We start from the raw sequence: 12,935 nt of genomic DNA, 5'->3' as shown, positions 1-12,935 counted from the left end.
GTTAACTTTGTCTCTCCAACTAGGACTCAGGTTCTCCTGAGCTAGAACTATCTAGTAATTTGTTTATAGTATATTCACTTTATACCATGAAGCTGGATCTCATTGGCCCTCAATAAACACCAATTTATTTGTCAGTGTGATTAATCAGATAGATGGGTGACTAAGAACTTCTGTAAATATAAAAACAATGGGACATGCAGGAAGGACTAGAGACTTCAAAGTCAAGCAGATCTGAATTTCAATCTTGTTTCAACCATTTACTAATTTTGTGACCTGGTGTGAATTACTTACACACTGAATTGAAATGTCCTCATCTGTAAATAATGATAATAGTTACTATCCAACCTTGTTGAAGGGAATAGCAACAGTGTCATTGTTCTTCCCAGAATACATTCATTCTGGGGGTGATAGTACCTAATTTTGCCCCATTAGGTAAGGTCTTCAAGTCATGACAGTCAAGGGGCCATCTGCTCCTGGTCAATGGATGGTCATGTGACCCAGGCTAGGATGTCAGGCTTTCTTCTTGGAATTTGAATCTCAAAACCAGTGACAATTAAGACTGAAAATAATGTTCAAGATGACTTCCTAATGCATGAACCCTGAGATAATTCATCATGTCCTGTCACCTAGAAGACATAAACTTCCCAAAGGACAGGAGCTTCATTGGTCCCTGTCCTTTCTGACATCTGGTTCTTTAGCTTTGTCTTCAATCCTATGATTGATTTCATAAGACTGAATTTCCTATGTTTTCATTTTGCTTATGTTTGCCATAGGATTCAATTTTGTGCTTTTAACCAAATACTCCTGGACAATACATGTTTGTCCAGTGACTGGGGCATTGTAGGAACCCAATAAATTATTATCAGTTGTGTTCTTCATTTAAGACACACAGTCACACATAAAATAGACTGGCTGGTATAATTTATAATTTGTATTTTCTTCCTCTGTATCTCTACTGGGGGTGAATTTATGTTCAACGGGATATCTGGCAGCGTCTTGAGACATTTTTGGTTGTCACAGCTAGGGAGCTATTACATAGGCATCTAGTGGGTAGAAGCCAGGGATGCTGCTAAACTTTCTACAATGCAGAGGACAGGCCCCACAACAAAGAACTATCTAGTTTAAAATGTCAATAGGGCCAAGATTGAGAAACCCTGTTTTAGAGGAAGCAGGACAACACACGGTGATTTCCAAGGAGTAAGTGGCATTATTTACAGGAATTAATCCTTGTGTTTAGAATCAGTTCATTTACTCCTGGAGAGAAAAAAAAAAAAAAATGAATCAAGACAGTAATTGCCACAAATGTTATGAAGATTTTAAATTCTTTCTTAGCAATGTGCCCACCAATATCTGATCAATGTGCTTAAGGGATATGTGGTCCTGGGTCTCCGATGATTTCTTTGAAACACTGTATTAATCAGCAGTGTCCTTCCTCCTTTCCTTAGTTCTCACTATGTCCTCAATTTCTTTGACTGAAGGATTGAAGAAACCCCCTCATCCTTGAATGTGCTACCACATCTTTAATGAGTCTCTGGCACCAATTGTTCTCCCTTAGAGAAATGACCTAATCAACAAAATCAGTATATATAAAACCAAAAGGTGGAGGGAGAGTTCAGCAAAAATCAATTAGCGTCCTAGGCAACCAAATGTTCTGTTACATTCTGAGTAATCTGTTCCCTATTTCCCTTTCTTTGTAACTATACTGCCCATCGGCAATACATGGTTTTGATAATGATGAGGATAATGAGATGAACTTCAAGATGGGTTACAAAGTGAAGAAATAATCAGAGAAAAAATAAGCCCTTCATTTTGGAAGGGATTGATTTGGTTTGTATTATAAAAAAGTGTAATTCATTCAGCTGGTGATTGGTAACAAAGGGACCTTTGATTCACTTTGTTATACAGCAGAAACTAACACACCATTGTAAAGCAATTATACTCCAATAAAGATGTTTAAAAAAAAAAGATGAGCCTCAGGCAAAAATTCCAGTTCTTGCAGTGGAGAGAAAAAGATTTCATATTTTGGGTGCTCTTGCCTGAGGAAATTTTTTTTCTAAATAAGTACTGTGTTATTTGGCAAGCTATAGTGATCTCAGTTTACATAATTAAGAGGTCTTTAAAGGCTGTCCCTAGTGGGTTTCACAGAACTCTGACAGTTTCAAATGATCCATTCAATAGAGATACACCAAATGAAATGAGAGGATGAAAATAGCTTTAAATAATTTCCCAGTGCCAGGGACATCTCCCATTAAATATTTTCAATACTTGGATGTTTACTACCTGGACTCTCTCTATAAAGTACATTTTAATCCCCTCCAAAAAAGTCCAGACTTGTGAAATGTTTGGTTATTTTTTGAGATAACTATATCCAAATAAACATTAAACTAAAAAGACTTTTCCCTTCATAATGCTCTGCCAAAAATTCAAGAATCTAAGAAAAGAGTCCTACATTTCCTGTCACTGCTAATGACAACAGACAATGAGAAAAGAATATTTCTTGGGGACTGGAGTTCATCAGAGCTAATTAAGCAGCAGTAATGTGGGGATTATCGATACTATAGTTCTCCATCCCTGTGAAGAAGAAACAGCTAGACCAATAAAACAGTGCAAGAAAACGAGGTATGCCTGTACTCAGAATTACCTCTCATTCTATTTTCTTCAACTTCCCAGTATAGAGTTGGCCCAACTGCCATAATGCTATGAATGGACAATACTCAACAATGAATAATATTAATCACAGTCTTGTGGCTACTAAAAAGAAAGTATTAATCAATGTATAAACTTGCTTACTGAACTCTAATATTTGTCCTGATTGACTGCTTTCCATTTAAAATTCCTATCCTACATTCTGATTCTACTACCAGAAACCACAGTTAATTAAGCTTGTAATAATAGTAAGCAAGTACCCCAAGGTTATTTCTTTAGCAAGGAAAAAATGCCACAAATGCCCACCACAGCTGAATATATCCAAGCATTGTTCCTTGATATCTTGCAGAATCAGACTAAACATAACAGCTGAGGCTCAAAAAACCCACTTTCTCCATGGAAAGATCTATTTTGGTTGGGCTTGGGTTTCTACTACACAATATTCGGCTTTGTTTTACTAACCACATGCTATCTGTTGCCATCTTCCCTCTTGAGTCCACCCACAGACATCTGAATACTTCCATTAATGGTAAACCACTAGCATCGATGCAAGCACAGCAATAATTCCACAGCCAGCACTGGATCGTAAGACTACAAAGGGAAGAAATCAATGCCTTCAAAATATAACTTTTTCACACATAGTGTTTTAAGCAACAATGTTATATCTGTATAGGCCACCGAAGCAAGCTGATTGAGCAAAACTTTTTTTGCACCTTTACGTGATTGTGACCAAATTCATGTTAAAGGTAAAAAAATGTTTGTGATTTTTTATTTTGGTTACAAGATAGCAAGATGACATTGACATTTTGGGCTTAACAACAGTGGTAACATTTGGGTGGTTTAAATTTTTCAGATGATTGCAGAACAGTCAATTCCCATAATGTAGAGCAACCTGGTCATGTTTATTCCACCTGACACTCAGACACTTGCCAAATAAGAGTGTAGATCAAAGCAAAAACTGATACTGTTATCTTTATGTGTTCCTAATAAAAACATTTTATGCTTTTAAGGGATTTTTAGGAAAATTTTAAGGTAAGAAAATGTTATATTTAGTGCCTTCTATCTGTTTTCATTCTTTCCCCAAGTGGGCATGGTTATTTAATCACCATAATGTTTCTCTCATGATTGCAAGATAAGTCACACACACACACAGACACACACACACTTCTCTTTCTTCTCAAAACCCAACACAAGCCTGCATTTACTCAAAGTCAATATCTCTAACATTTAGATATGGTTTACATAAAGTGAAATAAATCGGTCTTAAATGTACAGTTCCATCAGTTTTGGTAAATGCAGACATCCATATATCCCAAACCTCTATCAAGATAGGAAATGTTTCCATCATCCCAGAAGGTTTCCTCATGCCACTTCCCAATCAATTCCACTGTTCCTTCCACTCACACACAAAAGCAGCCACTGTTCTGGTTTCTATCACCATGGATTAGTTTTACCTCTTCTAAGATATCATCAAAATGTAATCATACAGTAGGTACATAAGTAAGTAAGAACTCTTTTTGCATCTTGCTTCTTTCACTCAGCCTAATGTTGTGGAGATTCATATTGTTAGGCTGAATCTTTTTTTTATTGCTAAGTAGTTTTCCATTATATGAATATTCTACAGTTTGTTTAACCATTTTTCTGATGATGAACTGATTAGGTATTATGAATAAAGCTGCTATGAACAGTCTTGTACCAAACTTAGTGGATGTATGGTTGTATTTTTCTTGGATAAATACTTAGAAGTTGTAATGCTACATACATCACAGAGTAACTGTGGATTTAACTGCTAAAGTTAACTGCTTCTTTTAGGAAACTGCTAAACAGTTTTCCAAAGTGGTTGTACTATTTTTCCTTTCCCTATACATGAGAGCTCCTGACAGCATTAGTGTGGGTTTTAACTTTTCTGGTGGGTATGCATCTTGGTGTAATTTTAGTTTGTCTTTCCCTGTTAAATATTGATACTGGGTATTTTTCAAGTGTTTCTTAGCCATACACACATACACACACACACACACACATGATATCTGTGACGTATCTGTTCAAGTCTTCTGCCAAGCCATACATCAATCACGGTAACAGGTGCATATAGAGGTGCAAGGTTAAAGAATCTTCCTTTTAACAAGTACAGCTGGTGTGTGCTCCCACTTTGAGAACAGTCACAAGGGGAAGCTCAAAGCATCAGAGATGCCATTTCATTCAGCAATTTATCCCCACCGAAAACTCCTCTCAATCCATCTTAAAGCAAAACCTTCTCTGATCTGTGTCAAATACAAATTAGAGTCTGTGTGGATATATAATAGGATCACCACTGGAGTAGGAAAGATTTCAGAGACAGGATTTATGCTAAGTATGAATATCATTAGTTAAACATTTGCTATTAGTTGGCACCATGCTAATCACTTCTAATGTGTAATTATTGCTATTATATTTAAGATTTACAACAATGCAATCAAGTGGCTATCATTATTCCCCAAGAAAGCTTCAAATTTTCAAATTATAACACCTTTCATTTCTGTATTGATTATCTATCACTGCATAATAAATTACTCTAAAACATAGTCGCTTAAAACAACACACATTTATTAGCTCACTATTTTTATGGATCAGGAAAATGGGAGTAAACTTTGTGGAGCCTTTGCTTTAAGTCTCTCCCCAAACTATCAAGTTGGTGACTGTGGCTGTAGACATCTCAAGACTCAACTGGCTAAAGATGCTACCAGAAAACTACTAGAGCTAATCAATGAATTTGGTAAAGTTGCAGGATACAAAATTAATGCACAGAAATCTCTTGCATTCCTATTCACTAATGATGAAAAATCTGAAAGAGCAATTAAGGAAAAACTCCCATTTACCACTGCAACAAAAAGAATAAAATACCTAGGAATAAACCTACCTAAGGAGACAAAAGACCTGTATGCAGAAAACTATAAGACACTGATGAAAGAAATTAAAGATTATACCATGTTCTTGAATTGGAAGACTCAACATTGTGAAAATGACTATACTACCCAAAGCAATCTACAGATTCAGTGCAATCCCTATCAAACTACCAATGGCATTTTTCACAGAACTAGAACAAAAAATTTCACAATTTGTGTGGAAACACAAAAGACCCTGAATAGCCAAAGCAATCTTGAGAAAGAAAAATGGAGCTGGAGGAATCAGGCTGCCAGACTTCCGACTATACTACAAAGCTACAGTAATCAAGACAGTATGGCACTGCCACAAAACCAGAAATACAGATCAATGGAACAGGATAGAAAGCCCAGAGATAAACCCACACATATATGGTCACCTTATTTTTGATAAAGTAGGCAAGAATATACAGTGGAGAAAAGACAGCCTCTTCAATAAGTGGTGCTGGGAAAATTGGACAGCTACATGTAAAAGAATGAAATTAGAACACTCCCTAACACCATACACAAAAATAAACTCAAAATGGATTAAAGACCTAAATGTAAGGCCAGACACTATAAAACTCTTAGAGGAAAACACAGGCAGAACACTCTATGACATAAATCACAGCAAGATCCTTTTTGACCCACCTCCTAGAGAAATGGAAATAAAAACAAAAATAAACAAATGGGACCTAATGAAACTTAAAGGCTTTTGCACAGCAAAGGAAACCATAAACAAGATGAAAAGAGAACCCTCAGAATAAGAGAAAATATTTGCAAATGAAGCAACTGACAAAGGATTAATCTCCAAAATTTACAAGCAGCTCATGCAGCTCAATATCAAAAAAACAAACAACCCAATCCAAAAATGGGCAGAACAACTAAATAGACATTTCTCCAAAGAAGATATACAGCATGACAACAAACACATGAAAGAATGCTCAACATCACTAATCATTAGAGAAGCACAAATCAAAACTACAATGAGGTATCACCTCACACCAGTCAGAATGGCCATCATCAAAAAATCTACAAACAATAAATGCTGGAGAGGGTGCGGAGAAAAGGGAACCCTCTTGCACTGTTGGTGGGAATGTAAATTGATACAGCCACTATGGAGAACAGTATGGAGTCTCCTTAGAAAACTAAAAATAGAACTACCATATGACCCAGCAATCCCACTACTGGGCATATACCCTGAGAAAACCATAATTCAAAAAGAGTCACGTACCACAATGCTCATTGCAGCTCTATTTACAATAGCTAGGACATGGAAGCAACCTAAGTGTCCATTGACAGATGAATGGATAAAGAAGATGTGGCACATATACACAATGGAATATTATTCAGCCATAAAAAGAAATGAAATTGAGTTATTTGTAGTGAAGTGGATGGACTTAGAGTCTGTCATACAGAGTGAAGTAAGTCAGAAAGAGAAAAACAAATATCGTATGCTAACACATATATATGGAATCAAAAAAAAAAAATGGTTCTGAAGAACCTAGGGGCAGGACAGGAATAAAGACGCAGACGTAGAGAATGGACTTGAGGACACGGGGAGGGGGAAGGGTAAGCTGGGACAAAGTGAGAGAGTGGCATGGACATATACATACCACCAAATGTAAAATAGATACCTAGTGGGAGGCGGCCGCGTGGCACAGGGAGATCAACCCGGTGCTTTGTGACTGCCTGGCGGGGTGGGATAGGGAGGGTGGTGGGGAGACGCAGGAGGGAGGAGATATGGGGATGTGTGTGTATGTAAAGCTGATTCACTTTGTTGTAAGGCAGAAACTAGCACACCATTGTAAAGCAATTATACTCCAATAAAGATGTTAAAAAATTTTTTTAATTAAAAAAAATAAAAGGTTCAACTGGGGAAAGGTCAGCCTTGAAGCTCCCTCACTCCCTCATGTGGTTATTGGGAGGATTCAATATCTCATGGGTTGTTTGACAGATGGCCTCAGTACCTTGCTGGCTGGTGGCTGGAGGAAGCCTTCCAGTTCTTGCCACATGGGGTTCTTCATAGGGTAACTCACAACATGGCAACTTGCTTCATCAGAGCAAGTAAACAAGAAAAAGAGAGAAAAGCAGAAAAAGAGAGAGAGAGGTCACAGTCTTTTATAACTTAATTCAAATGTGATATCCTATCACTTCTGTTATATTCTATTTATTAGAAACAAGTCACTATGTCTAGATAACACACAAGAGAAGACAATTAGACAAGGGCATAAATACCAGTAGGTGAGATTTCTGGGAGCCATTTCAGAAACATCTACCACAATTTCCACAGTGTTTTACACTTTACAAAGGGTTATCAATAGCAATACTTTCTGACATTCATAATACTGTCATAAATGATATTAAATCCAAAGCCAGAAAAGATGATTCAACAATATATCCAAGGCCGTGGCAGGAGGCCTTGACCCTGGGAAGGTATACTAGTCCAGTCCCAAGGATGCTATTCATAGCTCCGTGTTGCCCCTACACCAGCACTTCTCACTTATTTTTGTTTATTTGTTTTAATAATGAGTCAAATCCAGGTAATTTTTTTCTTTAAAGCTTGAAACTTTAGTTCAGTGTTTCTGAGTATTAGTAACTCTGAATTCTGTTGCCCAAAATTATATATGAAGAAGATGTAAGAGCTTGAGTTTAGTGTGAACTGGCCCGAAGGTCCATATTTTTATTTTTTTAAATAAATCTCTGAAATTAGTTTGTTTGTTCAGATCGACCTTCTTTAGATGCTGTGGAAAAAAAAAATCTGGGCAATTAATGGCTCAGTTTGGTGGGTTTCATATGATTAATCAAGGCTTTACTATACTGAACAGATAGAGGTCAAAGGGTAACTTTTCAAGAAATGGTTCATTGACATTGCATGTGTTATAACTTGGAGGATCCTGTTTTGAATTTTAGCATGTTCAGATTCCCAGCCTTGAATTAAGTTGTTTCGAAAGCTCAGGGTAAATTTGCTCTCAACAGCAAAAACCCTCCTAAAGACTATGCAGTAACTTTGGCTTTGAAAATCAAGCTAATTGATCTTGGATCTAAAACCTCAAGAGGTTTCACTTGGACCCATCATTTATCTGAGTTCTAGGAATCTTCTGTTGATGGGTCTAAAGGCCAGGAATGAATGATACTGGTTCCTCTGTACCTGGTTGGACAGAAGGAAAATGTTCTGTGGGGATTTAATGGAAGGAATGGAGGAAGGGAGAAAGAGAGAGAGGGAAAGGAAAAGAAAAAAAAAAATCATAAAGAAAAGAGAAGAAAAAGTAGAAAGGAAAGAAAAAAAATGTTTAAAAGTTTTCTCTGTATAACCTTTATTACCTGAGATAACAATGGTTTCTAATATTTTCCAAGGGACTTCATAAACTAGAGCAGTTATCCTTAGTGTAATGCCAAAACCAGCAGCGTCAACTTCACCTGGAAAAGTATTAGAGATGCAGATTTTCACTTCCCATCCCAGGTCCACTGAATTAGAAACTTTAGGGTTGGAGCCCAAGAATATGTGTTTTTCCATATACATTGTAATGTATCCTAAAGTTTGAGAACCACAGGAACTAGAGAAATTTCAAATATAGTTATAAGATCCTAAGGAGTGTTATATCCCAGGTGTTAATTAGGACCACTGAAAAATCCTGGGTCTTGTGTTGAAATAACATTTTTCAGCAGAATATCTCCGTTTATTGGGGCACAAGCAAAATAAAGTGCAGTTACTTAGGTAACTATAGAAGATGCCAAGTCTGAATGGGGTTAATGTTAGAAGCACAGTGTCAGTAAGCAAAGTCTAGTTAAAATAAAACAAAAACTAGGAATCAAAGGAACAATCACTACCCTAACAAAAACAAATAACTGACAAGAAGACAAGATCAGAAGCAGGGATTTGTGCAGGGCCATCACAGGTGAATTCACCCGGGCACAGCCTCATCTCCAATGGACTTCCTATGAGGGCTTGAGTCCCACTCCACATTCTCTTCTTTGCAATGGTAGACAAGCCCCAACTGGTCTTGGGAAATAAAGCCCTGCAATCCAAGATTTGACATTGTCACAAACCTTCCTAGAAGTAGCAGTTCCAGCTGGAAAATCAGCAACTCTCCTCATAGGAGTTTATGAGCTGTCCACTGTGGTTGCAGCCAAGATGCTTTTGAGCTGCCCTGACACTGAAATCCTCCAAGAGCACTCGATTTACATATCTATAAAAATAGCAATGTGACCTGATTCTACCTAAGCTTTACCAAACTGTAGGTCCATATGAAATCATATTGTAAACAATATCCTAAATTTCTTGCCCCATTCTTCAAAGCACATACAGCCACCTAGAAATTCCCTGCTATCCCTACCCACCTCTCATCGGGTATGTCTAGAAATTCACAGGTACATCTGAAAAGTGCATACCTTTCTCCATTTTGCCACTCCCCTAACACAACCCAAATCTATTGTCACTGTGGCAGGTTATGTCTATGAAAATTCTGTTTCCCAAAGTCCCCAGACTCGTAAACCCTCCAGGTGCCTTTGGTGCAGATTTGTACTTAGGGAACATGAATCTAGATGATAACTGAAGGTCTGGAAGCACTTGAAACAAACCAGTGGGAGGAGAGAGGAGAGGAGAGGAGAAGCAATCAAGGATGGCATCATCAGAAATAAAGCTTAGGCAGCCGCATAGCATAGGGAGATCAGCTCGGTGCTTTGTGACCACCTAGAGGAGTGGGGTAGGGAGGGTGGGAGGGAGACGCAAGAGGGAGGGGATATGGGGATATATGTATATGTGTAGCTGATTCACTTTGTTATACTGCAGAAACTAACACAGCATTGTAAAGCAATTATACTCCAGTAAAGATGTTTAAAAAAAAAAAAAAGAAAGGTGAGGGAATGGAACAAATTAAATGAAGTGCTATAGGAACCTGAGGAGGAATTATAAAGTACACAGATTTCAAAGAACCAGGAGAAAGTCTGTTGTACAAGCTAAGAGATGAAATACCTTTAAGAAAGTTGGCATGATTGGTCAATAAAAGCATTAAACTGCAGAAAATTCAAGTGGTATTACTTTGAGAGGAAAAAAGACTACCAGATTTATTGACAGCAGGTACTTGATTACCCTTGAAAAAGCAATTTTTGAAGAGTGATGAGTTTTGAAGAAGGGGTAGCAGAAATTAGTATTTAGCATATCAAGGTAAAAGAGAAGTGAGAAAGAGAGGACAGACAGTCAAGTCTACTAATTCAAGAATTATGGTAGTGAAGGAAAGGAAAGGTAGGGAGAGATTTTTAAGGTAAGAGGTATTTAGAACGTTTCTAGGCAGAGAAGGAAAAAAAAAAACTTTATAGAGGCGGTAACTGAGGAAGCAAGAAAGAGATGAACATCTCTGAAATACCAGCAAGGAAAGAAAGGATGGGTGTGGATTATCCAAAAGTCCAGAGGAGTTGGGAGGGAAGTTGAGAGGGTTTGTGCCTGAAAGTCACAATTAATTTTCTCAGCAGAGTAAACACTCTGGATGTTCTTGGCACCAATGCACACTGGAAGCTAGTGAGTTGGCGGAAATTATTTTTCAAGACATTAGACCAAAAAAACTAACTGCCTGGCTTAATAAGGCCACAGGGATCTGACAAATATCAAAATGATTAAGAAAGGCTGGAGAGAGAGGGGAGAGAGATAAAGAGAGATAGTAGTGGCAGGGATGAGAGGAAGAGGCAGAAGAGAGAAAAAGAAGGATGAGGAAAGAGAAAGGAAGCAAGAGGAGGAGGAGAGGGAAGCAGGGTAGGGGGAGAAGAGCTAAAAGGAGTGGAGGAGAGAGAAGCTGCAGAAAGAAACAGACGCCATCTCAGAACATTGAAATGTCTCATTTGTGTTCAAATTCCTAGAAAGGGGAAACAAAACAAGGACAAACTCTTAAATGTTCTTGTTGACCAGCTGGCTTTTGACCAATGATAAATTCTAGGCCAGAGGTTTGGTAAAAGCTAATGCAAACCAGGGAGAGAATTTAGATCACAGAAGTAAATATATTCCCAGGGCGGATAGTTGCAGAGTATTTCACAGGGGAAATCATGAAAAGGTTTGCTTGCAGTTGCAGTGCACATTATTTATACAGGTCAGGGAAAAAACCATGATATGGTATATATTTTTTTTGTCTTCTTACTACAAATAAACCCATACACAGTGAATACGTCATTCTGAGCAGATACAAGCCAGTTGCTGTGCTGTGATGATTTGTGTTTCCTTTTGAGCACGTTCTAGCCTAAAGCAGATCCCGAGGTGGTCCTAGCTCATTTGACAATTGCCTTCAGTTTTACACTCTGTCCAAGGTGAAGATCGTCTTTGCAGTGGTTCCTCAGACTTACCTGAATTTTCCTCCTCTCTCCCAGATCCCTAGTGAGAACTTCCCTGTACAGTGATCTCAGGCCTAGAGAACCCTCGGATTGGGTCTCTCCCATCTTCGTGACATTTGGACTTTTGTCCAGTGACTTGTAAAAGTGCTATGAGGGGTTACAAGTGTTGGCTGTATTTGCAAAGTGGCACAGTTCCATGGTTTTAAATACATGGTTATTAAAATAAGAACTTTCCTAACCATCAAATATATTCTGAACATATTATTGTGGTAAGGACTGGAGTCAACATAGTATAGTCAAAGGATCAAACTAGATGGGTTGTGGAGTCAGATATATTTAGATCTGAATCCATTTTCTAGCTATATGGCCTTAGGCAATTTACCGAAGTTCTCTGGGTCTTAGTTTCTGTGTCTGTAAAATGTTGTCCATAATAGGATCTATCTCAAGGTCACCAAAAATTTAATCAATAGTCAATCTAAGAAAGAAATGGAAAATTTTATTTGAGCCAAGCTGAGGATTATAACCCAGGAGGCGGTCTCTCAGAAAGCTCTACAGGTAAGGGGGGAAGCCAGTATATATACAATATATGACTTTGGAGAAGGGGTACATGCAATCAACACACATCTTGGTAGAGGGCAACTTTCTCTATTCGAGAGGAATAGATATCTTAGTGGTTTTAGAGCTTTTCAAAGTATGGGAAGATGGAGGAAACTGGGTTCACAAAATTTTCTCCTGAAAATATCTGAGGGCCAGTTTTGCCAGTTTTCCTAGAGTACAAAGTGCCTCAACCCGATCTTTGCTCTGAATTGCTTTCAGGGTGTATTGTAGCTCAGCGACTGCAGTGACTAATGACTTGATTCTTGTAGAACTGGATCGTGGGCAATATTCTTTATTTTATAATTCCCTCCCTTTCGGTCTTAACGTTGACCAAGTTCTGGGAGGTGTTTCATGACCAGTTTGTCCCATGGCATTAGGAATACTCATTCCCAGGTCAGGCGAGGATTTCATTGATAGGCCACTCGATGTGCTATTACTGGACTAGGTCCTGTTAACAGTAGTCAAAACCTCTGGACC

The sequence above is a fragment of the Balaenoptera physalus genome, assembly GCF_965194825.1.
Source record: "Balaenoptera physalus genome assembly, chromosome: 17".
NCBI classification, from domain to species: domain Eukaryota; kingdom Metazoa; phylum Chordata; class Mammalia; order Artiodactyla; family Balaenopteridae; genus Balaenoptera; species Balaenoptera physalus.
This window is presented reverse-complemented; position numbering follows the sequence as displayed.